The sequence below is a fragment of the Pyrgilauda ruficollis genome, unplaced genomic scaffold (assembly GCF_017590135.1).
Source record: "Pyrgilauda ruficollis isolate IOZ18807 unplaced genomic scaffold, ASM1759013v1 scaffold21, whole genome shotgun sequence".
Lineage (NCBI taxonomy): Eukaryota > Metazoa > Chordata > Aves > Passeriformes > Passeridae > Pyrgilauda > Pyrgilauda ruficollis.
In genome coordinates this window covers 4,449,369-4,473,891 of record NW_024520318.1, presented here as the reverse complement: position 1 = coordinate 4,473,891, position 24,523 = coordinate 4,449,369, and the positions used below count along the sequence as shown (strand labels likewise).

At 41.7% G+C, this 24,523-nt stretch overlaps 1 protein-coding gene across 1 annotated transcript in view; it reads right to left on the bottom strand.

The window, feature by feature from the left end:
• The window catches only part of FNDC3B (fibronectin type III domain containing 3B), a 185,555-nt gene that overhangs the window by 115,806 nt on the left and 45,226 nt on the right, over nucleotides 1-24,523 (bottom strand). The window lies entirely within an intron of this gene.

Below are 24,523 nucleotides of genomic sequence, written 5' to 3'. Positions count from 1 at the left end.
GATGTCTCCATCCTGCCACAGGCCCCCAGGAAAGGCATCTTTGGAGGGGGAGAAATAAAACAATAAAAACACCCAAGGGGCTGCCTACAAAAAGTAGTTACAACTGATGATGTTTTTTTCAAACATTAAAAAACACCCCCAAAAAATCAAAAGCCAAAACAAAATAACCCACCAAAAAACAAAACAAAAACCCAGCTGAATTTTCAGCCCTCTCCGCCTCAGCAGTACTCTTCCTGCAAGTGGAACCAAAGAATATTTAAGTGTCTTTTCATATAGGAAAAGTTAAAGCTAAATTATTCCCCCCAAATTCTATTTATATTAAATCACTTTTACTTCATAAAAATGGAAATAAGTATGCAAACACCCTTTTGAAGGTGCCCACTTGCTTCTGCATATACCCACCAAGGAGATAATTGTCTACCTGTTTTTTAAAACAACAAAAGAATTTTCCTCTGGTAAATAAATAATGAATTTAAAAATTAATCTTGTTTATTAATTGTTGCCTTTTGAATGAGCAAAGCTTTTAGTTGTGTCAAAGCTATTAACAGTGGCAGTTGTACATTAAGCAAATTAAATATTCAGCAGCCTCACTTCAGTGCCCTTTTGTAATTGCAGATTGATTACCAAACACCTCATCTCTTTGGTAAATAAAAGGCTATTTCTGCATTTATTTTAAAAGCTGATTTCAGAATTCAGTAGAGATTTTATGCAAATCATTATGACCATTATGTAAATATCCAAGGGATTTTTGCTTTTACAGAAAATCACGGCAAGAGTGCTTTTCCTAGGACTGTCCCCACTCCATGTTTAGAATTCCTTGGATGCTTGAGCACTATCATTTCAGCATCAGGGCAAAAGTAACTGCAAGAATAATGATATGTGACTGTGTAGATAAAACATTGTGAAATAAGGATGGTCTGAAAGGTTTTGAAATGAAGAGATTCCATTTCACAGCAAAACAACAAAGCACATGAAGTGGAAAGCTCTGCTCTATTAATAAAAGCTTGAATGTGCACTAATTCTCACAATTGCAATTAATTGGGGGAAAAGACTCCATGTATCGTGGTTTCCACTGTGACCAGTGACCCAACTGGAAAGAGAAACCAGGAACAATTTTTGTGCCAGTGACTTTCTTGCTGTGGCAGAGCATTCTCTCTGCTCAGCCACCAGCTGCACCAATTTCATATTTATTCAGTATTCTTGAATAAAGTTGGCTCAGTCACTACAGAACTGCTCCCAGGCAGAAGGAAGGTGGTGCCAGCACCTTTTTCCAAAGTTACTTGATTCTACACTCAGGAAGGGAAACATTTGAGGTCCCCCCTGTGCCAGGAGGGACCAAGAGCTCCATCACCCCTTGCCCATGCTGCACACAAGCCCCAACCTTGAGATTAGTGCCCATATATCACCAGGGAAAACAATTTCTGTGTCTAAATTATACTCAAGAGGTCTGTGACGTACAGAGAAAGTTAAAGCACAGAAATCAAGGGAGGGGCTGCTCTGGGCACACATGGGCACAGTCTTGTGGAGAACCAGAAGCTGATCAATTCTCTCATCACAACCAGCAGAGCCCACTGTGCTCTGCATTCCCAGCCAGTGAAGCAGCCAGTGAGGGTGATGTCTAACTGGAGAGCAATGGAAATAGACTGGTCCCAGTTTGGATTTGGTATGAACTGTCTGCAAGTGTGGTTTACCAAAATAAACTATATCTTCAGGCTGTTCTAAGGCACAATATATTACATTTTGCACTTTATTACTTACATGGAGAGGTGTTTCGTGGAAGAGAAAAACCTAAAGTCCCAGAAACCTGACTTCAATAGGTATTCAAGCTCCCTTTTGTTTTAATTAAAATGACATTATTTTCATGGCAACTTATACATTCCATACTACGTGCAGACTAAAAAAAAATAGAAGCACTGTCCCAAAATCAAAACTGTGATGAGATAAATGAAAGCTAAACAGACAATGCTACATGCAGGATTACAAAGACAACATGGAAAAGCATCAAGAGGTTGAGATTTTAGAAAGTCTTTCTGGGTCACTCACTGTTACAGCAGCAGCTAAAATTATACTTTAACCTGGCTTGTCTGGCAGTATCTAATAATCTGCTCAGATTTCAGGTAATGTGAACCAGCCTGCTAAGATACCTTTGCAATAAGTCATTCCACATAACACAACCAGTGAAACAGGTGCAGTTAAGGCACAGTTTTATGTTTGATTTCATAAGCTCACCGAAGAGGAGCTACAAGACCAATTTGAAGCAGTCTGCAGCATCTCCTACACTGCAAGGGCACAGACAGGCAAGTGTGTCCACTGGCACACAGGCAGGTTTTGGACTCACCCTAAGCAGACATAAAATGCTTTTAAGAATTTTATAAACTATCTCTCCCCATAGAGATGACCTGATATCCTTAATTTTCTCTATTCACCCAAAGAGACTGGGAAGTGAGAACATAATTCTACACAGTGCTGTCACAAAACTCAACCAACAGCCTGAGGTTGGAAGCAGATTTGAAGACTGAAAATTAACAGCATTAACACACAATGGAAGTGGAGAAGAAGCCTTAACACTTTTAGTACTATTTCTAAAATTTTATTACAGAAGGATGAATATTATTACTGATTATCAAAGAGCTTGCACATGAATCAACTTCTCATTCAACTGAACTGATTGCTGAAGACAGAACTGTTTCATACACAACCAACATTTGTGAATTTTTACTTCCAGAAATAGAGGACACAAACACTTGCTCTCGTCCCTTCACCAGGAGGGTGAATCCCCACAGATATTAAAACCATTTGACACAAGTCTAAGCAAACAAGTGATGTGTTTTAGATGCAGTGCTTGGGGTCTATGACACTGAAATCACCATTAGCATAACAGCTGATCTGCTAAGGTAAATACATAAAATTGTACAATAGTAAAATACCTTTCTCTTGCTTTAGGCATTACACAGTACCTTTACTGGGTGGTGAGGCACTGCAACAGCCCAGGGAAGCTGGGGTTGCCCCTGGATCCCTGGAAGTGCCCCAGGCCAAGTTGGGCAGGGCTTGGAGCAACCTGGGACAGTGGAAAGCATCCCTGCCTGTGGCAGGGGGTGGAATGAGATGGGCTTTAAGGTCCTTCCAACCCCAAATCATTTCATGATTTTAGCACAACATGCATTTACTGCATTATTAAAGAGAAATGCAGCTCTCACCCCACGATCTCTTGCAAGGCTGCTGCACAGACTGGCTCAGTACAATTAAGAGATTTTATATATTTTTATACTATATATAGTGTGTAACCAACCTTGAAGCATGCTCATCCACCCCCACATACTGCATGTAAAACATTACAAATGTTGATACATTCTCTCTTTTCAGCCTTCCCTCACAAAACACAAGAAATCTTGAACCAAGAAGAGGAGCTCCTCCAACAAGCTCATTTTCCACTCCTTTGGTCTAATGATTTAGGTCAGTCTCTAACAAAGTATTTGTTGGCACACAGTTATAAAATTTTTTATTTTTTTAAGGTTATAACAAGCTGCTGAAGGAAAAGGAAGATCAGAGGTGTAAATAAACCCACGAATGTTAAGTGAATGTCTGGTATTCTGATGTTGGATTTAACAGATGCATTTTTCCTTCAATGCAAACCACAATCCTTGATTTTTATTACTTACATGAATCCATAAGTGTGCATTTCAATCTTCTACACTTTGTATTTTGAACCAATCAGAGATACAGATCATGATCCTTTAGCAGCTTATAGACTCAAGATGATGTGAAGGAGCTGTAGAAACCAACCTCACTTTGAAAGAAGAAAGTCCTTTCAGAGGTTTATTTAAAGAACCCCATGGCCTTAACACAAGAAAACACCAGACAAGTAATAAAAGGAGTTAAGTGCTGCAGTCTAACTTCCTTACTTTTAATATCATTGTGTCATTACCAATCTCATTACCAGCTTATGCTCCAAATCAAGGAACAGTTACTGTTTGAATTCTTATACTTTAAAAGGAAATGCACATAAGATTTGGCAGAATAATAAAGGAAAATACGGATTTTCTGGTTCACGTATGTTTATGTTAAACTTTTTAGGGTTTGTTCTAAAAACATTGTCCTAGAACAGTTAGGATGTCAAACTTAAATAATCTTATTAGAAGGCTGAAATAAAACACAGACAGTAGACAAAACCCTAAACAAAGTTTAAAAAAGCAAATGCAAGAAACAGCTATGCTTTAAAAGAAAAACAAAGCCTTCAACTCCCAAGGGCTCATGTGGATAATAAGTCAGCAGTAAGACAACCATAGCTATGCATTTATTTGCATCAGCTGGACATCAGAAGAAAACACTTGAGCATCACAGGTGTTGCTTTCCAGCTGCACACACTCTCTCCCATTAAAACTTTGTATACATTCAAAATGTGGACAGTGCTGTGAAGGAGGGAGCTTTAACAGCAATGTTTAAATTCCAGCACCTTGGAGGACACAGGATCTCCTGCAGTGTGGATTTGCCATGATGGCTGGTCCAGCTGACTCATATTCCTTTTTGAAAACAGGTCCCTAAACCAAAACATGAAAGACCACCTGCAGACATTCCCTACTTTCTGCAGCTAACTTGAAAATGAATGGGCTGTTTGATATTGTCCTGTTTCAAAACAACATACTTTTGTCTCTCCACTGGTGTTTATGAAGCCTGAGGTTGGTTAACAAGTTTGAAGGACACATTTTTGCCACATTACTGAAGGAATGCGGTAAGCTATCCTGGCAACCTGAACACTGAAAAATAATTTACGTTATAAAACCTGCAAGCAGGAATAACCAGAAACATATTTTCACAAAATTTTGCTTCCAAGTATCAAATAAAGGATTTTTTTATTAACAAATATTTGCTTTATTAGAGCTTTATTAACATTTGCTGAAAAAGCTCAAGGTGAGGGAAAAATGACCACGCTGAAAGACAGTTTCTTTCAGCCTCCTTGTGACAAAGGTTTCTGCATTCCTGTGCCAAGAGCATGTCTGGCTAAGGATAGTGATCTGGGCTGCTGTGATGAAAGCAGGCACATATTTAGTATGTTTGATCTGCCAGGGGCTGTGCCTGGGTATTGTCCTGCTCATCTCCCAGAGCCACAGGAGCAGTCAGTCCTGGCATTCCCCAGGATCCCACCAGCACCAAACCCACGTGCTGTGACTGCTTAAAACTGCTGCCTTTGCACACAAAATACGTGTGTTTCAGCAAGAGCTGGGCTGCCCAAAAAGTCCATGTTGGAAAGCTTTTTGCACTCTCAAGATTTTTTTTTTTTAACAAGTAACTAAGAAGGGACTTTTTTTGGTAGAACCACATGCTACCAGAGGCCCCCAAAATTATAAGCATATGAAAGAAACTTGCTTTACACCTTAACTGTATTGTGTTTAATTGATGGAGTATGACAAGGACATCCTTAGCTCTCTAGAAAATGAAGTGCCTGCATCTCCTTCTGGCTGTGCTCCCCAGTTTGTGCCAAAAGAGCAAGAACTGAGCATCTCCACCAGCTTCACACAAACCAGCTCTTTTTAAGGACCTTAATCCAGATCCATCTCACCAAATTTTCAGATTCTGAGGTGCCCATGAACACCCTTGTTCCTGCCTCTGATTGTCCAATGCGCCCTTTGGGATGCTGTTCCTGTTCTGGAGGGAACCGAGGCGCTGGATCCACCCCAGTGACTGCCTGGAGTTACCTGAAACACTGCAAGTCTTTGATCACACTCATCAGACTAACAAGTGTACCTGAAATAAAGCTGTCTCACAGTTATTTCATTTTCAGCTTCCATGGGATTTCTCAGATTCTTTGGATTTCTCACCTTCTATGCTCTTCACTTCTCTCCAGTGAAATACTTACTGACAAGTATAGGAAGGCTAATACAAAAACAGGAGTTTGAAATTATTTGCTTCTAAGACATGGAAACCAAATATCTGAGAAATCTCTCCAAAACCCAAAAATCTGAGAAATTGAGCAACTCTCAGCATATTAGTCAGATGAAAAAAACAAAAAAACCCAAAACGTTACTGCAGGGACATGGGAAATGGAATTGTCCTCTCTGTGCTTTGATGCACAGAGAAAAGTATCCTATCTTCTAAAAAACTGTGATCACATTCTGCTATTCAATACCTTGCATTTTAACAAGGGGCACTGTTTGATATTTTTAACAAATAACAGAAATAAATCAAAGCTCTATTTCTGAGCTCTCTGAAGCCACGTGTCTTCCCCAGCTCCCCACACAGTCCCTGCTGCTCTCCCTCCTCCCTTCCTCTTACTCCAGAGGCCAATGACCTCCCAAAGCAATAAAAGCTTTCTGATTCTATCTAGTATGTTTAGGTGGCCCCTATGATATAGTAAGTTAATTGTAAACAACTTACTATAATCACAGGTGCTTCTACTGAGAACTTAAACACAGAATAAACAAATTTACTTGTGGAAGCGGAGAAGGAAGGGAAATGGACTCTCACTGTCCACAACCTCAGATTATTTGGCTGTAACATGTATTTTACCATCTGCAAGCTGAGCAACAGCTCCACTTTTCTCAAGGAGAACCTGAGAGGTGCATAGTAGACTACAAATCCTTTATGCCTGTTTAGCAGCTGACAGCAAGAAAAAAAGGAGGAAGCTCAGATGTGCTTGGCGCTCATCGGGAAGCTACAATGCATTTGCATCCACAAAACATTATTATTAAGTAATAAGCAATAACAAGGCAGAAAATATCTCCTTCCAAGCCGTTAAAATTTTCCAGCCGACGGGTCCCGATTAGTCACAACATAACTATTTCATCATAGGGGTGAAATAAACGCAGCCCCTCTGGCAGCGCCGCGGCCACGCCGCACCTCGGAGCACGACATGACGCACAGATGCTGGCAATCTGGGGAGGGGGTGGCAGCCTGCTCCACACATCTGTTATTGTGGGAAAAAGCCGTGTTGGTGTTTTGTCAAATTGCTCTATTAGTAATGAATACAGCTGTTTCGCATCGGATAATCTGTGTTGCAACACTTCGCTAAGTGACTCCGCACAGAACTATGCCCTGCTGTTCATGCTCAGCTGTAATTCTGATTATCCAGGGAGATGCCACTGTGCTTTTAAAATTAAAAAAAAAAAAAAGGCTGAGCGCAGCTGTTTGTGCTTCAAGCAATGTCAAAATAAATCGTTTCTCCCTGCCATGTATGTATTTTTCACTGGAAATCACGATGTGTTCTGAAATTAGGGCAACTGCCCACTGGTAACACAGACATGTGCCAAGTGTCTCTTCAGCCTTGGCTGAGAGCAAAGATAATGCTGACCAAGGTTTTAGCATAAACACACGAGAGCCTGAAAAGTTATCACCACCTCAGGCTTCAACTTAAGGCTTAAGGAAAATATAATCATTCTCCTCCCCTTGATAAATCCATGAATGGAAATAAGTAAACTATTATCACTTCTTACAGACTAACTGAAAGTCAAAGGAACATCCCAGTTGCTCAAGGTTACAGTTTTTGCTTACCACCCTCTTGTCACATCTGAGTCTGATGTTAGACCAAATACATTCCCTCTTACAAAGTCATTTCCAACAGAAAACACTGAGTTTAAAGTCTACTGAGATAGCCATTATTACAATAATGTCTTAAACCAGGCTACAGGTGCAGCAGCTTTGAAACCACCAGCCTGCAATGCGAACGTGGAATGTGTGTCAGCTTTCCCCCCAGAGCTCAACTTTCAGACTTTGTGCAGCTAAAGACAAACCCTGAGGACAGTGGCCCTTTGTGTGCAAGGCCAGGTGGGGAGCTGGGTCCTGCTGCTGGCAGACACCTCGAAGGAGCCTCCCTTTGTCCACAGGTAACAAAACCCTCTGCTTCCAGCAGATACAGCACAATGGTTAACAGGACAGGAGAGCATGTGCAATGGTGAAATGAAGTTGATGGTGATATTTTACACTAAGAAAAAACACACAAAAAACCCCACCCCAGTTTCAAGAAGACGCTTATTCAGGCTGTAGCAAAAACTTCAAAAATAAAAGGGGAAACAGCCAGGTGGAAAAAAAACAATTCCGAGATATGCAAACCTATTTGGATGTGTATTTTTGAGATGCTCTCATTCAAGGACAAACAGAAACATCCAGTGGATGAAATTCCCACTTGGTTTCCCAAATTGGAAATTCCCAAATTTTCATTTTTCTAAGCTCTAGGATAAAACCCACTACCTGCACAGACAGTACATGTGTTTATACTCAAGCACCGATTTAGTTCTTCTATGCTTCTTCTCTGCCTCATGCACAGACCAAGAAAAAGGCATTTTTATGGTCACCAGACCCTCAGCTGCAGGGGCACGCTGGGGGTGCAGGATGCCCATCACAGCATCCACCCCAAGGTTTCAGCCCAGGATGTGCACTCTCAGTCACAGCTGCCAAGGTGGCAAAGCTGACCTGCAGTGTGGAAAAATGCTGCAGGTACAGAAGTCACAAGTGTTTCCTGTAGAATGGAGGCACTGACATGGCAAAGTACAAAGCATGCAGATCAAGTTGCAAGCAAGGCAGGAAGATCTAGAGCAGGGCAAACTGGCATTTCTCATCTGAATTTGAAATAAGATGTGCCAAGCTCTCTGAAGTCCAAAAGACACTGTGATTCTCCTGGTATTTGTATGGAAGAATGAGACAACCAACAGAAGGAGAGGCCACTGTTTCTGAACTAAAGAATTTATATTGCTCTGAAATCAGGAAGAGATTTCCTCTCCATGCAGCATCCTTTAGTGAAAGAGCTCCTGAGCTGAGGCCAGGGAGGAGCAGGGACTCCAAGCATAACCCCTTTGTGCACCCCTCACAATTTACTGATCCCCAACAGGTGCCTGCAATTTTCCTTGAAAATGAAGTAATCGGTTCCCAGACAAAGAAAAGGCACAGCCCTGCCAGAAGATCTCCACAGGACTGCAGTGACATCTGACTGCCCAGCACTTCCTCAGCTCAAGTGCCCCTCGGCCATCTGCATTTCCCATTTCTTTCTGGGCAGTTCAGCAGATGATCAGTTCTAGTTCACAGCAGAAAGAAGCCTGAGGTGACACAAGTATAACGAATAGTTTAATGATGGGCTGGGTTTCAAAAGCCCCACAGCAAGGCCATATGCAGAAGAAACAATAAGAAAAGGGTCTCACACACAAGAGGGTCCCAGAGTCTCTTCTGGAGTGCCCATGTGATGATGCCTCAGAGCCACCCAAAGCCTGTGGCACACACAGCCAACAAGCAGTGCAAAGCAGGCACTCAAAACCATCTATAAACTGAACAAAATAATTTAACAAGTGCATTTTTCTTGTATTCTAACCCCTGTAACAAGCAGCTCATGTTCCTCACTCACATTAGTTCATCATTTTCCTACCACGGTGTATAATTAGTGACTGGATAAATAGGTTTGTGAGCTAATGCCACTAAAGTGGAAGTATCGCTCTCATTTCTTCCTCCTCCTCCTCCTCCTCCTCTTTTTGTGGTCCTGAACTGTGGGAGCTGAGACTAAATGGCAGAAGATCAGTTTTTCCTTCCTGACCTGGCTAATGGGTCAGGCAAATGCCAGCACCAGGCAAAGGAAACAGTGGGAAATGATGTAAAGGGTGGAGAGGACATCATGAGGTCATGTCTTTCAGCAGCTCTCCATCAGGTCAGGTCATTTGTATCAAACCAAAGTCAAAAACAACCACTGTTTTTACCAGGAAAAACTGTCTTCTGCTAATAGAAAAATCACAAGGGAGAGAAGCACTTTAGAGCAGTACAAGACAGAAGAGGCACTCGACTGAACTGAAAGCTCTATGAGTAGCAACACATCCACAGCAAGGCTGAGGAACCATTATCCAGCTTCTGAGACAATTAAAATAAAGGTTTGAATGTAGGTTAGACATACTGGAAAATGTAGTAATTCACAGGTAAAATACAGAAGAGAAAGAAATCAGAAAGGGGCAGAAAAGAGTTCCTTGAGTACAATGACACAGCACTGGTGGATTCCAGCAAACCAAATAAAATGATACTAGGGAATAAAATACTATTTTCACTTTAACTCTGTCCAGAAAAATACAATTAAAATTTTGAGCTTGATTCTCAACAGCCCCTCATGTTTGGAGGATGTTACTTTGGCCAACACTCTCTCAGACCTGCAGCATTTAGTTTCCCTCTTTTACTCACAAATACCCTTCAAAAAGACAGTGAATCAGAGCATGCCGTTCACTTGTGTGCTCTGGAAATCCTTCTGAAGGGGGCAAATTTGCTGCACTGGCTGCTGAGGAATTTGGAGGGTGTCTGGTCACCTCGAAGGCAGGCAGAGCTGTCACCCCAGAGCGCACAACTCTTCTGGCCACGTTTCCATCTCATGGGGGGAAGCATCAGCGGTCTCCAGAGGGAGTCACAGTCAGCTCCACACGTGTACAAGAGTCACTTTTTACTGAGGGAGATGGGAATCTACGGAGAGAGCAACCCCTGCTCCAAACTGTTGGAAACACCAGCAAAACCCACGTGGAAGCATGCAGGGCTCAGAAAGAGCTCCACGTTCTTTATCAGCAGTGCTGCACACTGCCAGCTTTTAAGGGCTATGTGGTTTGAAAGGCAATTCTTCAGCCTCTAACTGCATTTGTACTTAGAACAGAATCACTGTTGCTTTAATGACTCTCATTACATTTTTAATTATAAAAAGTTCCATTTAAAATTGCCCAGACATTTGCACAAACTGCTTTCAGCAGGTCACTAAACCCGGGCAGATAAGACTAACCACTACACCTGCCCGGCACATGTATCTTAACAGTAAAAATAAAGCAAGAAAAATAATGCTCCAGATTGGATATTTAAAAATGGTCCTTGCCATAGAGCTCCTAAAATGATGAAACAATGGGTTTAAGAAGTTGCAAGCAGAGGAGAGATAGTAGTATTGCAGTATTTTGCAACTATACAGTCTGAGCTTAAAAAATAGCTACAGTTCTATTTCTGACATAGCAGTTGGCTCAAATAGCTACCTAATTCCCTTAACCTATCTTGTGCATCAGCTTTTCTGGCTACATATAGAATGGAAATAACTGGGAATGAGCAGCAGTTGATAAATCAGCTTGTAGACCTCAGTTTCTTTTGTATATATAACATACTGAGAGCACAGCACCCAAATTTGATGCTCAGGTATCTGCGTTGGCCCTAAAACTGAAATTCATTCTATTTGCTGTCAACAACACTATTTCAGTATTATATTCACCCTGAGGAAAACAAACCTTCTGTTATTTGAACATATAAAAGGTCATAGTTCAAACAAAGCCAAGGCATCAATAAATAAATTGAAAAGCCTTTGAACACACCCCCACCTTTCTGTAGAGTTAAGCCTCGCTTGCAGAGAAGCTGTAGGAGTGGAGAGGAGGAGAAAAATGCCACTAAAAATTCTGTCATTGCTCACACGCTCATCCAAAGCCACTCACGGCTCCAAGAGCCAGCAGAGTATGAAGTTTGTCCTTACACCCTTCTGCTGGTAAACAAAACCACCCCTGGTCTGCACAGCACCACCACCCACACACAAACCTCCCCAGCCTCGTTAGAGAGATCACCCTGGTGTTTATCAACACCACGGGCTTCAAAACAGGGTCAGCTTGGCTGTGCAGGGTGGTGTTTACAGCACCATCAGCGAGCAGGGAGCGCAGCCCAGCCCTGCACTAGCATTGTTTAAACCTATCTTTAACTTAGTGTATTCATTAATTCAGCAGTTTAAACCGTTTCAAGGAAACTTATTAAATTCCCCTGTATGAAGGAAAGGAAGATGTTTACGTAGTAATTTCACTTACCCATAAGTATTTTGTAAACCAAGGCTCCTTGGCTGAGAAACTCACCAGGAAAACACTCAATTCCTGTGCTAAATAAATTTTTTAAAAAAAATTTAAAATTTGAAATTTGTCACTGTTGAACCAGCTCACCAAGGAGCCTGCTAGCCAGGCTGCACACTGCTCTGGCCTTTTGTAAGGAGCAAATTCCAATAATAGTCAAAGTGAGCTTACCCTGGTGGAAGAGACAGGATCTAGAAACACAGGTAATAAAAAGAGATACTGAATGTCCCTTTTAACTATTCTGAGGCCGGGCATCTTATAAAAAGACATCAAGACTTTTATACAGTACAAGGAAGAACCAGGTAAAAGTTTCTGCAGACTCTAGGCAGTTCCAATGGACATGTGATACACGTGGCATGCAGTGCAATAAAGTGTCTCTAAAAAGACAAATGTACAGAATGAAATGTACAGAGTAGGAAAAAGGGATCAAAACAATTAGACAGTTTCTTATTTAGCCTAGTGAAATCTCTAGGGAGACGTCACATCTGCTCAGGTTTCAAAGCAGTTGGTACCCAGAGCCTCACTTTACTTGGGGACAGTCATCAGCCGTCCTCTGCAGCCATCACAGCCCCCTGAAACTGTTAAAGCATTTCACAAAGAACAGAAAAATGTACACAGGCACTTGTGTCCACAAGGGATGGGCACACAGATGACTCTGGAACAACAGCATTAATATTCACGTTCATTTTCCCACTGACAAACTCATTACCTCTCTTACCCAGCCTACTCTGACACATTAGTTATCAGAGCAGCTCATAGGAACACAGAATATCCCAAAAGAGAACTTCAGGAGACGCTTAATTAAATAACCGATTATTCTTTATGTTGAAAAAAGTAAAGACATGCACGTACACTTCCATGTGACAAGCTCCCTGGGGAAAAATTTGTAAAATAAGCATAAAGTGTTTATTTAACTCAGAGAAGCAATTAAACCATTAAGAAGAGCTCAAAGTAGGCATTATGCTGATTATCCCTTAATTACGTGCATTCACAGCAGTGACAGACAAGCTGCAACAATAACAACTATGTTACCACAGTAATTTTTTCCTGACCTGGGCACATTCTACAACAAATCCATCAGCAATGTATATTCCAGCTGATTTAAGAGTGATGGTCCACATTGTTACCAGCATGAAGATATCCATGGCTGCTGCTCCTAAAACCAAGTTAAACACACCTGAGTTTATTTCAACACAAAGCTATTTATTTATGTCCTTCTCGTGACAGAGCATGAAATGCTAATGAGAGCCTAATTGCAATTCTCATCTCTGTTTACTCTGCCCTAATTCCCGCACTCCTGCACTGTCCCCTCCTAGCCAGGGCTCAGGACCCCCAGGGTGGCACAGGAAGGTGGCACAGCTTGACCAGCGCTGTCAGGGCAGGACTGGCAGCAAACACAGCCCAGGGAGTGCCCTGGGTGAAATCCCAGCTGGAGGAACCGCAGTGAGGATCCCAAACCTTGCGCTTCCCTTGGATCAAAGGCGGGGATGCGGCTGCAGCCAGCACAGACACAGCCTACAAAACGCCACCACGCCAAAGGCATGGAGCTGTCACCCAAAGGCAGGAGCCACCCAAAGGCAGCAGCTGGAGCACTTTTTCCACCCAGCAGCAGCATCCCACCACAGTGAGCAAAGTCACTTCAGAGCTCTCCTGGCAGACGGAGCCGCGACAGGAACGCGCTCCGCTCCAGCCCCGGCAGGGCAGAGCGGCTGCCAAGGCATGGAGTCGCCAAGAAAATTACAATATGATAGTCTTAATTACACTAATTGCGTTTCCTGGTATTGAGGCAGGATTAATATAGCGTTTCTTATGCTAGATTTCATAAACACAATTGGTTTCAGCTTAACTCTTCGTAATTGTATTGCACAGTTCTTGCAAACAATTAGCCACCAATTATGTTCATTTCGTTTTGCAGATGACTGATAAAACATTCCAAATATCAGAATTTTCCCCCAAGGGAGGCAAATTACTTCTAACTTAAGTAACCTTAATGAAGCCTCAGTGAAAATCCTGTGGGCACATCACCCAAGGCACTTGCTTGCCATTTCCATGTTTGCACCAAGGATTAGAAAAACTTCCACTCAGAGGAAGAGCCATGGCCAGAATGGCTTTGGAGAGCTGAGTGACAATCCTAAGGTGATAAAATGACCATATATAAATACAAATTAATAAATATATACACACATACATATATTTGAATATTTATGTATATTTTTACAGTTGTACACAGACACCTCTTTTATGTAAAAGCAGATGAATGTATATACACAGAGACACACACACACACTTGTACACAAATACTTGTTTTAGAAATCAAACATATTTGAGCCAGTGTACATCTCAAGTCTACAGGTGCTGGGAAATGGACTGGAGGGGCCTAATTAATGCCCCACTCCCACCCTGCTCCCCACAGTCCCATCATCAAACCCTAGTGCTCACACAATTGAGAATGGCAGGCATTGTGTTTCAGGCCCCTCCGCAGGCACAGCTCCAACATTCAGAACAATCCAGCCAGAAATGTTCAAAAATGTTATGGTGAGATAATATCGTCTGCTGAGACAAAAATAGTCTTTTATTACGTTACACAGAGGTCATCTGCAGCGACCTCGCCGAGATGGCATTTGGAGAACCTCACCCTCAGCAGCAGCAGGCAGGGTAACCAAAACTCCAAGAGTTTCTAGGAATTTTAGGCTGGATTTTTATAAATAACACAGTGTAGCTTTGCTTAACATGTACACCACTTAAAGGGTGAAGCTTGGATAAATAGTATACAGATAGTTATAGACCAAATGGTCACTTATTAAACTCTTCTTGAAAGCTGTATTGTTGAAAAAAAAAACCAAAATCCAAGTACTTTGAGAAAAAAAAATAAATTGTAAGCTCTTGTTTGCCAGTGCTGGCAATACAAAGCCTTCCCATAACATAACAATTAAAACATACTTTGCTAACAAAGCTTTACACCAGGGTTTCTGCACAGGTTCTTTTTTCCGTACCTGCAGGGCCACGAGCCCTTCACTTGCCAGGAGAAGCAAAAATAAACCTTGCTGGTGAGTAATTTGCAATCCTTCCCATACACACTGATTAACGTGGTTCTGTGATACCAGTATTTTTTAACATCTCCTCTATGGGGCATATTGACAGGAAATTAACAGCAACCCAGAGAGCAAGGCACTCCTTGTGACAACCCATCTACACTCCAATGTTCCCCACCTCATCCCCAGCAAAAACCAGAGGAATAAACTTCGAAAGAAAACAGAGCAAGGAAAAAAAAAACCCAAACAAATCACAAAACACACCATCAGAACTGTTGTTAACAACATAATCAAGAAGTCAAAAGTCATATGCAGCAATCAAAGCCAGCCTATAAACAAAGCATGTGCAGAACCCTGCAGCTTTCCATTATAACACATGGGGTACATTAATAAAAAACTAAATTGCACAAATTATGACAACTTGGTATTCTGTTGAACATTGAAAAGATAAACCCCAACAAAACTCCCACTCATCTCCAGGAGTAGCTTGATTTTTAAGTAGTATTTGAAGCTCTCTGACCCACAAAGAAAGGAAAAATCAAAATTAAGTCTTGTGGTGCTTAAATGAGTAAATCACAGAGTAGGTTTATTTGCTTCTAGGATATTTGTCCTAAATAATTTGGAATATTAAATCAGATTCTAGATTTACTGTTAAACAACTATTACTGATACAGCTGGATGGCAGTCCACACACTTTGAGGTTGTCCACAGTTATGCAATTTCACACTGGTTAATGTGGTTGAGTGGGCTTTTTCCTTTCCTTTTTGTTTTGAAGCCAGTGATGCTTTCATTACAAAGCTGACTCAGAGATTTATTTCTGTAATATCATCTATTCCTCAAACCTCTACTAATGAAAATTTTCACAACACACAAAATGAGCTGCTGATGTCACAGACGCGGAATCCACCCTATGGCAGTGACCACGAGAAAACACTGGTGCAGAAGGAACAAACAAGACTCTTTAAGATATGATCACACAAATTGTATCTAAATATAGAAGGGGTTTGACTGTCACAGTGAAAGCTACCCAGCCCCAGAAACCTGATAACAGCAGAATCAACAGCTGATTCAATACAGCTTTCAACAACCACTACACTGTTGGTTTTTTTTTTAATGGTGGGAATAAGTACAATTTGAAATTTAGCAAAACCAACAATCCAATTTACATTCTTTACCATTTAAAGTCAATTCATTATTAGCACTTATCCGAGTTGAGATTTGTTTCAAAATTAAAAATGAGAAGCACAATACTAAAAGCCCTGCAAAGACTCTAAGTTACAATGTGCTTCATCCCCATCCCTAATCCACATCTCCTACATGAACAACAAACACGAACCAGAATCACAGACATTAAAGAATAAAAAGCATGGGAAACTCAATATTTGCCTGTGATGAGGAGTAAAGGAATTTAATAAGGATAATTCAATAATTTCATTATTCTTCTGACCAGTAACTATAGTTACTTCAGATTAGGAAAGTTGACTATAACTGCCTTACTAATTCAGAACTATAGCTGCACTAATACACTGTAAAAAGACTAAAAGCACTGACTAATGGATTTGCAATGTCTGTAGCCTGTGGATCTTGGACTTGAAAATCCTACCACCATTGACTGGAATGCACTAGGTCCATACTAGGAGGATTAGCTGCATTTAGCAGGGCTGACACAACTTCAGCCTTCATGCAGATACCCACACACTCACAGAGATTCCTTGTGTTTTAGGTAAAGATCTAGAGATATTGGGAAACTTAAAAATTTATAGTATGCTGATAGCAGACAGCTTTCCCAGGGCCCTTGGATCTACCACAATTCCTGAGTCTGTCAGACATATATATATATACACACATACACATAAGGAAAATAAGGACAGACACAAACCCCAAACACAAGTCCTGCATATTTACAAACCCAAAAAAAGTCTGAAATTATAGCCCAGACCGTATGTTCTAACAGTTGTCTTTAAAGTCTGCTGTCCTAATTCCAGAGATCAACGCATTTCCCAGCAGCAGATTCTTAGGCATTCCAAAAAAATACACAAAAATGTCTCCATTTTAGCAAAGGACAAGCTTCAATAACTGCATCTCTGCTCATCTGGGTGCCGTTCTGCTGGGAAGCAGGATAATTGGTTTTTACATATGTACAAACCAGAATGGTTCAAGTCTTAATTTATTTCTCCTGCAGGGCTGCTGTGCCCTGAGGCCACGTCAGCAGGACACAGCACTGGCTGCCAGGTCCCATCCCAGGCTTCCCCAGGGACCAGGGGCTGGGAGAGCCTCTGGCCATCCCTCCAGCTTGGGTGGCCACAGACCAATAGCAAAGGTCTCAAGAAATCCTTGGTTTCCACATTTCATAGAATTCCCAAAATATCTCCACCTTTGCTGTATCTCTGTCCCTTTCAGTGTACTACAAAACAGTCACAATTTAGGATTTGGAAAGATTAAGCCAAATTAAAATTTAATTACATGCCAAGATTCTTTTTCCTTTTGTCTTGTGTCAGGGGAGTTATAACAAATAACAAATACCAACTGTAAAGAACCAGATATTCCACCCTGCAAAGCTACAAGTGCAGGTGCATCTGGTTCAAGATTTAATCACACACATGCAAAATAAATTTCCATAATTATTCTTAGCATTATCGGATTTAAAATGGAGAAGCTAAGATTATTCACACAGTAAACAAAGCATCCCATTGTTTACTCTTGGCTTCTTACATGGCTTCCTATACTTGATTGTGGTGTGCTAAAAAAATAAAACCATGAGATGAGCGGGGAATGGTGGGGTGATCTCACTGACAATAACATGGGAAAGACCTACTCCAGGTTAGCAGCTCTTTGCTCTCTCTTAGATTTCAACACATGGTTCACAAAGATGTGAAAGCCTTAAAGTTGTTTATTGCACATGAAAGGTATAAAGGATACATCACACCACAATTTTCTAAGGTGACCAAGCACTGAAAGGGCAAAGAGCCTATCTCTGACAGGCACCAAAAACATCAGAAATAACCCAGAGGATGAAAGGTTCCTCTGCAAATTCTGGTATTTTCTAGCTGGGCAACAAGGTGAAAATAAATTAACAGTGCCTGTTATGATTATACAATTAACAGCTGGTGGTTTATATCCATGCACCATGGAAAACATCCCGACAGGAAAGGCACAGCTGATCCCAGGCCTGGGGACATGTCTGTGCTACAGAGCTGAGTTTGCTGAAACACTCAAGTGACCAAACCCAGGAGATGGTGACAATGCATCTAAAGAATAATACTGAGTCTGCTACAGATATTTAAAAATATATTTTGGTCAGTACAAAGGCTGATTAGACACTGACATGGGATTAGTCCCAGTTATTCTCAACCACAGCTTTGCTCTGTAAGATGTTTATGCAGGTATTTCCTCATTTGTCCATTAATAGAAAGAACTTTAATAAATCAAAAACTTGTTTGTGCTACAGGAGAGCAATGGGTATTGCAGGCCTGGCTTTTCCATCAAACACTAAATCCAGACACCAAGTACCAGGACTCAAAGTAAAGTGGTGTAAACGTGGAGTAAGAGTTACGTTTTAAAACTTAATAGGGTGAAAAGGGCCCTCGCTGCTAAACAGAAAGAAACTGAGCCAAAGCTTAATAAACAAAGTGTAAACAAAAGCTATTTAATACCAAGAGCTGTGCTGTAAAACACCACCACACAGACTGCTCTGCTGCAAGCCCTAATGACCAAAACAGTCTGAACTGAAGCTGCATTTCCTACAGGGAGTTTTCCATCCCGTGGAACCAGCCTGCCCACCAGCACGTAGGTGGAAAGAGCTGAAACACTCTGCAGAAACCAGGAGAAACAGAACCAGAGCTCACCCAGCACCTCACCCCTCCCTCCCCTGCCACAGCCAAGCACGTCCATCCTGTCCTGCTGCCATGGACCCTGGCAGATGTCCCCAGAGCCTTTCCCCAGGAGCTGCCTGGCCACATGCAGCCCCCAACTACCAGCAGACACAGGTGAGAAAGGACAAAGTTGCTTTCTGCACTGACAAATTTAATGTTCTGATCAATGCAGGGCTTTGCAGCATACTTAGAATACAGTAACAAATGTATTTCTTAAATGTAACCAAGGGCCAAATTCTGATAATTCAGGCGATGCTCTGGAGAGAAGCAGGCACTGAACCAAAGGGACTCCTGCTCCAGCCTTTGGATCTCATCAGCACACAGGCAGTGCCTGCCCTGGAGGGCCCAAAGAACCTTCCACCTGCAGATCTCACCAGTTGCTCTTTAATAAAGTATCTCCAGCCTTCTCAAGCCTCTACAAAGCAGCAGGACTTCAGGTGCTGCTGCTCTTTCATGTCAGAGTGAAACCACGCCAGGTCCACTGATGAACAGCCCTACATCTGCCTCTGCCCCTGCCGAGTGATGGAGCAGGTGTTCCCAGCTCCTGATGCACCTGGGAACTGCAGCCCTGGGAACACAGCCAGCTACCTGAGCCTGGCTTTCTCTTCTGTATCCTCAGGCTTCTTTCCTCCCCAGCCTCTGCTGTGACCTCCCAAAGAAGTGGGATCAGCACGTCAAGGGAGGTGATGCTCCCCCTCTACTCTGCTGAGACCTCACCTGGAGTACTGCATCCAGCTCTGGCGTCCCCAGTGTGAAAAGAAGGTGGAACTGTTGGATAGAGTCCAGAGGAGTTTCAGGAAGATGATGGTAAGGCTGCTATGGAGACAGGCTCAGAGTGGAACTCTTCAGACTGGAGAAGGCCTGAGGAGACTTCAGAACCCCTTCCAGTGCCTAAAGGGGCTCAAAAAGAGCTGGAGAGGGACTTTGGACAAGGTTATGGAGTGACAGGACAAGGCTTTAATCAAAAAGAAGGCAAGTTTACATTAGATAAGAAAAAGGAATTCTTTGCTGTGAAGGTGCTAATACTCTGAAACAGGCTGCTCAGAGAAGCTGTGGCTGCTCCATCCCTGCAAGTGTCCAAGTCCAGGCTGGGCAGGGCTTGGAAGAACCTGGGATAGTGGAAGGTGTCCCTGCCAACGGCAGAGGGATTGGAATGAGATGATCTTTAAGGCCCCTTCCAACCCAAACCATTCTGGGACTCCGTGATCCATCTGTTCCCTTGTATGTGCCCATCACCCCTCTCATCCCCGTGTCTCTGTCCCCACCCAGTTCACTCCTCAGGTACCACTCACTTGCTCACACTGTGTCCCATCTATTTTCAACTCCTTCCTCCCCTGCAAGAAACTGACTCACTTCCTCATTTCCATACCATACAGGAAAAAAAACCCCACACTTTGTCTGGTTTGCCTGGACTGTACTAACAGCCTTATTTCACTGACACACACACTCTTCCTATACAAATATACAGCTGTAAAGCCTTTAATATTATCCATTCCTTTGCACTACCACACCAAACCACACCCACCCACCAAATTAAGGGAATAATAATTCCAGGAAATCTTTCATTTCAGAAACCACTGCTAAATTTTTTGCATACTTCTGGTCTTTTTCTTGAGTTACTCACTTTTAGAGACACAGAAAAAGCAGCACTGAGATTCAAGTCTTGCATTCTTTGTTTTACAAGATAAGAAGAAGCAAAGACTTCAAGTTCAAGCCTCAATGGCAAAACACTTGAAAACATCCCTTGAAACAAATATCAGTATTAGTAAACTATCTGTGTTTTTATCCTGTTTTCATTTCAAAATGCAACCACCCAAAAGCAATTTAGGTCCTTGTCTGCAGCAGATATTTATGCTCCAACATAACTGCACCCCCTCCACGCCATTACACATCTGTACCTTGTCCTTGAATAAATCACAAAAGCCAGTCTAATGCAGAGCCTTTCTCACCCTATGCAAGGGTGAATTCCCCCTGTTTCAGGACAGAATTAAAGCAGAATTTTTAACCCTTTAGCATGTTTGTTTTCTTTTCAGGTCAATTTTGTTCTTCGCTATTCCAAACCTTGTGCTGGCATACAAGACAAAGAGGTGAGTTTCAAGAGAGCATTTCCAGCAGCATGGCTTAGGCAGAATTTACCAGGAATTCCATTTTTTATGCCATCAGCTGCGTTTCTGCTACCTGCTCTTCTACTTTGTTACAGGGTTTTTGCAGCTTTATATGCATACAGAAAATTCAGTTTGGTTTGTGGCAGAAAATGAGATCCAGCTTGAAGACCATTAACATGGATGGCAATAAAAAGGACATTTAGCAATAATTGGGCAATTCTGTGTGATCCATGGATAGCCTGCATACTCTGTACATACATATTTCCAACGTGGGTGACAAGCAAGGTCAAGTGGCACCAGAACAATCATTCTGCCCATGTTATTCCTTCCACAGCAGGTGTGACAGCTTGGCATTATTGCCTTCCAGGAGGAAAAGGCTCTGAACAGATTCTCAAGTACAGCTTCACTGCCCCAAATTATGCACAAACAGTGAATTTTTGACGTGTGAATGACAAAACTCTCAGGCAGCAACAAAAGTTCCTACCAAAGATCTTAAGATATTGGCTAAAAACCTCATCTTTACTCAGCCACTAGGGAAATGTGAATTTCCCCAACATGTCAGTTTCACATGAGATCTATTTATTTTGAAATTTAGAAAGCAGAATTTGTTATTTTTTTTAAATTCAGGGGTCTGTTTCAATTCCACTCTGTAGTTACCAGCTCCAGGCTCTCACCCTGCTCTATATTTCATTTATTGTGATTACCACAAAGCACTAGCTAGAAGCAATCTTTCATACAAAGGAAATACAAGGTTCACAGTTAACAGCTGAGTAAAGAAATGGCTGAGGATATGCCCTGCCCTTGTCCTTTTCTTGCAGAGCTAGCAACAGTCAAGTCCTGAGTTTTTGACAAATAAAATGGGAATATGTGAAAAGGAAATGAAGCATTTAAAGTATTGACACATTTATGAAGTATTTAATACCTGTCAAACTTTCTATAAAGAGCAGCTTTTAAAATACTGATGACAGAGCACATACACATGATCCATCGTGCAGAGACACTGAGTGGAGATCCCAAACCAGTCTCTCCCTGAACCCCCAGAGGGGCAGCTTTGCAGTCAGAGCCCCAAGCGCGTTCTGGGTGTTTGGCAGCCCAAGGTGAGCAGGGAAATCCCAAAGGAAGCACACCAGTGACTTGCCATTGTTCCTTTCAGTCCATGTGGGTGTCAAAAGACTGGCCATGGCATCACACATGAATAAAGGATGTGCTTTACGTTTCCATCCATCCCCCAGGCCAGGTGGCCAGCCCCAACACCCAGCAAGCCCTGGGGTGTTGCACAGCCCAGCTGTGCCTCCATCCACACAGGCAGCCTCAGGTCTTGATCCAGCTTCTAGCAACCATTCAAAAATTAATCTCAATTAATCCCCAACATCCCTTTTCTTTATTCCCTTATTTGGCTGTTGTTATAAAGGCTACAGAAGTCACATAGCACAGCATCTCTGCTATCACATGGGAAGGAGAAGGCAAATCCTGAGGAAGTCATACAACAACACAACTCCTGCTGAGAGCACCTGGAACTGTTCAGATGCTTCCCTAAACAACTCACCACGTGGGCTGTGCACTCAAGGGCTGGATTCCTTCAGAAGACCTGATTTATTGTGGTTTTTTTCTTTTTTTAATTTCTCTTTAAATGTCTTCTCAAGGAAACCACAGACCCTCTCCATGCCCACTGACCAGCTGAACTTCTCCCAGCCACCACCATTTCCAAGAGCTGCCTAATCCAGGCCCACACCATGATCTACAGGGCTTATAAATCACTGTCTTAAACAAGTCATCTTTAACTATATGCAAGCAAAAAAGAAGAAATAATGAAGAAAGTACTTGCTACAACACCTTACAGCCTCAGTTACAAATACATACTTATTCCTGTTTTTCATTATTTAGGGGTTATTATTTTTTAGAAGTTTTCACTGATTATCTTACTGCTGCAACCCCAAGGGACTGGAAGAAGTTTTTTCTATTTGAGATTTCTCCACTGCTCCAAAATGTCAGAAACATTCAAATGTGCATCTGTTCTTTCTGGCTTAAAACAGTGATTACTCAATTAGTGGCTAATTACACTTCAGGGTGTTTAAAACAGAGGATATTCCACAGAGGTTTTCCTGAAGGAAGTGTCTTTCTTCCAACCACGGTAAGACAAATGAAGATTCACTAAGTCATCTTCTCTGTTGTTTTTGCCTCAGTCCTCTAAAGCACATCATCACCAGATACACCACAGCTGTGGCACCAAACAGGGTTCTGGACACAAAGTGGGGCCCACAGGACTTCCAGAACTGGCTCCAGGAGCACAACCTGAAGATTTCATACTGCTCAGAAAGTCATGCACAAAATAAAAAAGAAAAAAAAAAATTAAATTCTTCTACATAAGCAAAGTTAGCTGTCCCTGCAGAACGGGAAGAGCTTTCGTATATCCTGAAGAATTCAGTGTTACCAAGCCTGACATCTCAAGTTTTTATTAACAGCGTTCACTCCCTGCACTCAGGAGAATCACCCAATTTGTAATAAAGCCATCCTTCACACTCTGAATATTCAGCAGCACATCTGATGTCATAACCCTGAGTACGTGGCAGTAAGGAAAAAGCAAGAATCATCTATTCCACAGGGAGCTACCAGCTGAGAGCACTGCCCAAAAAGAGACTTTCATGCTGCCTTAACACAGTGCTAAAATTATTCCTTTTCCTGCTAATCATAGTGCAATGTGGGAGCATTGGAAAATGCAACATTATTGTCTGAGTGCTGCCCTATGTACAGGGAATAATTCACCTTTAAACATACCAAACATTTATAACCTTTAAACATACCAAAAACTATCACGGGGGAAAAAATACACTAAGTTTTGTGGAGCAAAGGGGTGTGTAATTTCCAAAAACACTGCACACAAAATAAGCCTGTCTACTATAATAACCTCAGAGCACAAAACCAGAATTGTCACAAATCCAAATCTTAGTATATTTGCAGGCTGATTACAACAGATCTTCTGCAATAGATCAATATTAAGTTCCACAACTGCATGGTAAGAGCAGCTTCACCAAAAGAAAAAAAAAAAACAAACCACCATCAAAGTCAGGCATTTTACTGTGTTTGCAGCGTGTACTTAGTTCAGCAATAAAAATATTTTACAATAAAGTAGGATCAGAAGCTTTAGCTTGAAAAGAATATCAAGAATTTTCAGGCCAAACTGAAAGAGTGTATACAAATAAACATGAGCCTTGGCAGTCAATACTGCAGCTATAGCAAATAAAAGGAGACAATCTTATGCTAGAAATTCTAAATCAATTTTATGAAAAGCTGCTGATGAGTACCAAACAAGTCCCACTGGCACAAACACGTTAAATTACTGGGAATACAGAACCATGAGGTTTCAAGTTGCCTTCATTTAAATACACTGTCTGAACACCACTTTGAGCATGAACAAAATTATAAATAAATGGGGTCATAATTATATTTGTAATGGAAATCTTTCATGTACTAAGCCAGAATAAAGCATTCTTCTCAAATAAAAAGAGTAGCCAGCTTTATTCCTCTGTTAATTGCCACATGGACCAATTTCTTACCACACAGCATGTTGGCTATAAATCTCAACAAGCAGCTTTAAATTGCTGTTATTATTGCTCATCAAGACCAAATAACCCTGGATAGGGCTCGGGGAAGCTTCTGTAACGTCTATCTCAAACAACTATTAATTCATCATTTCCATGGGGATAAAA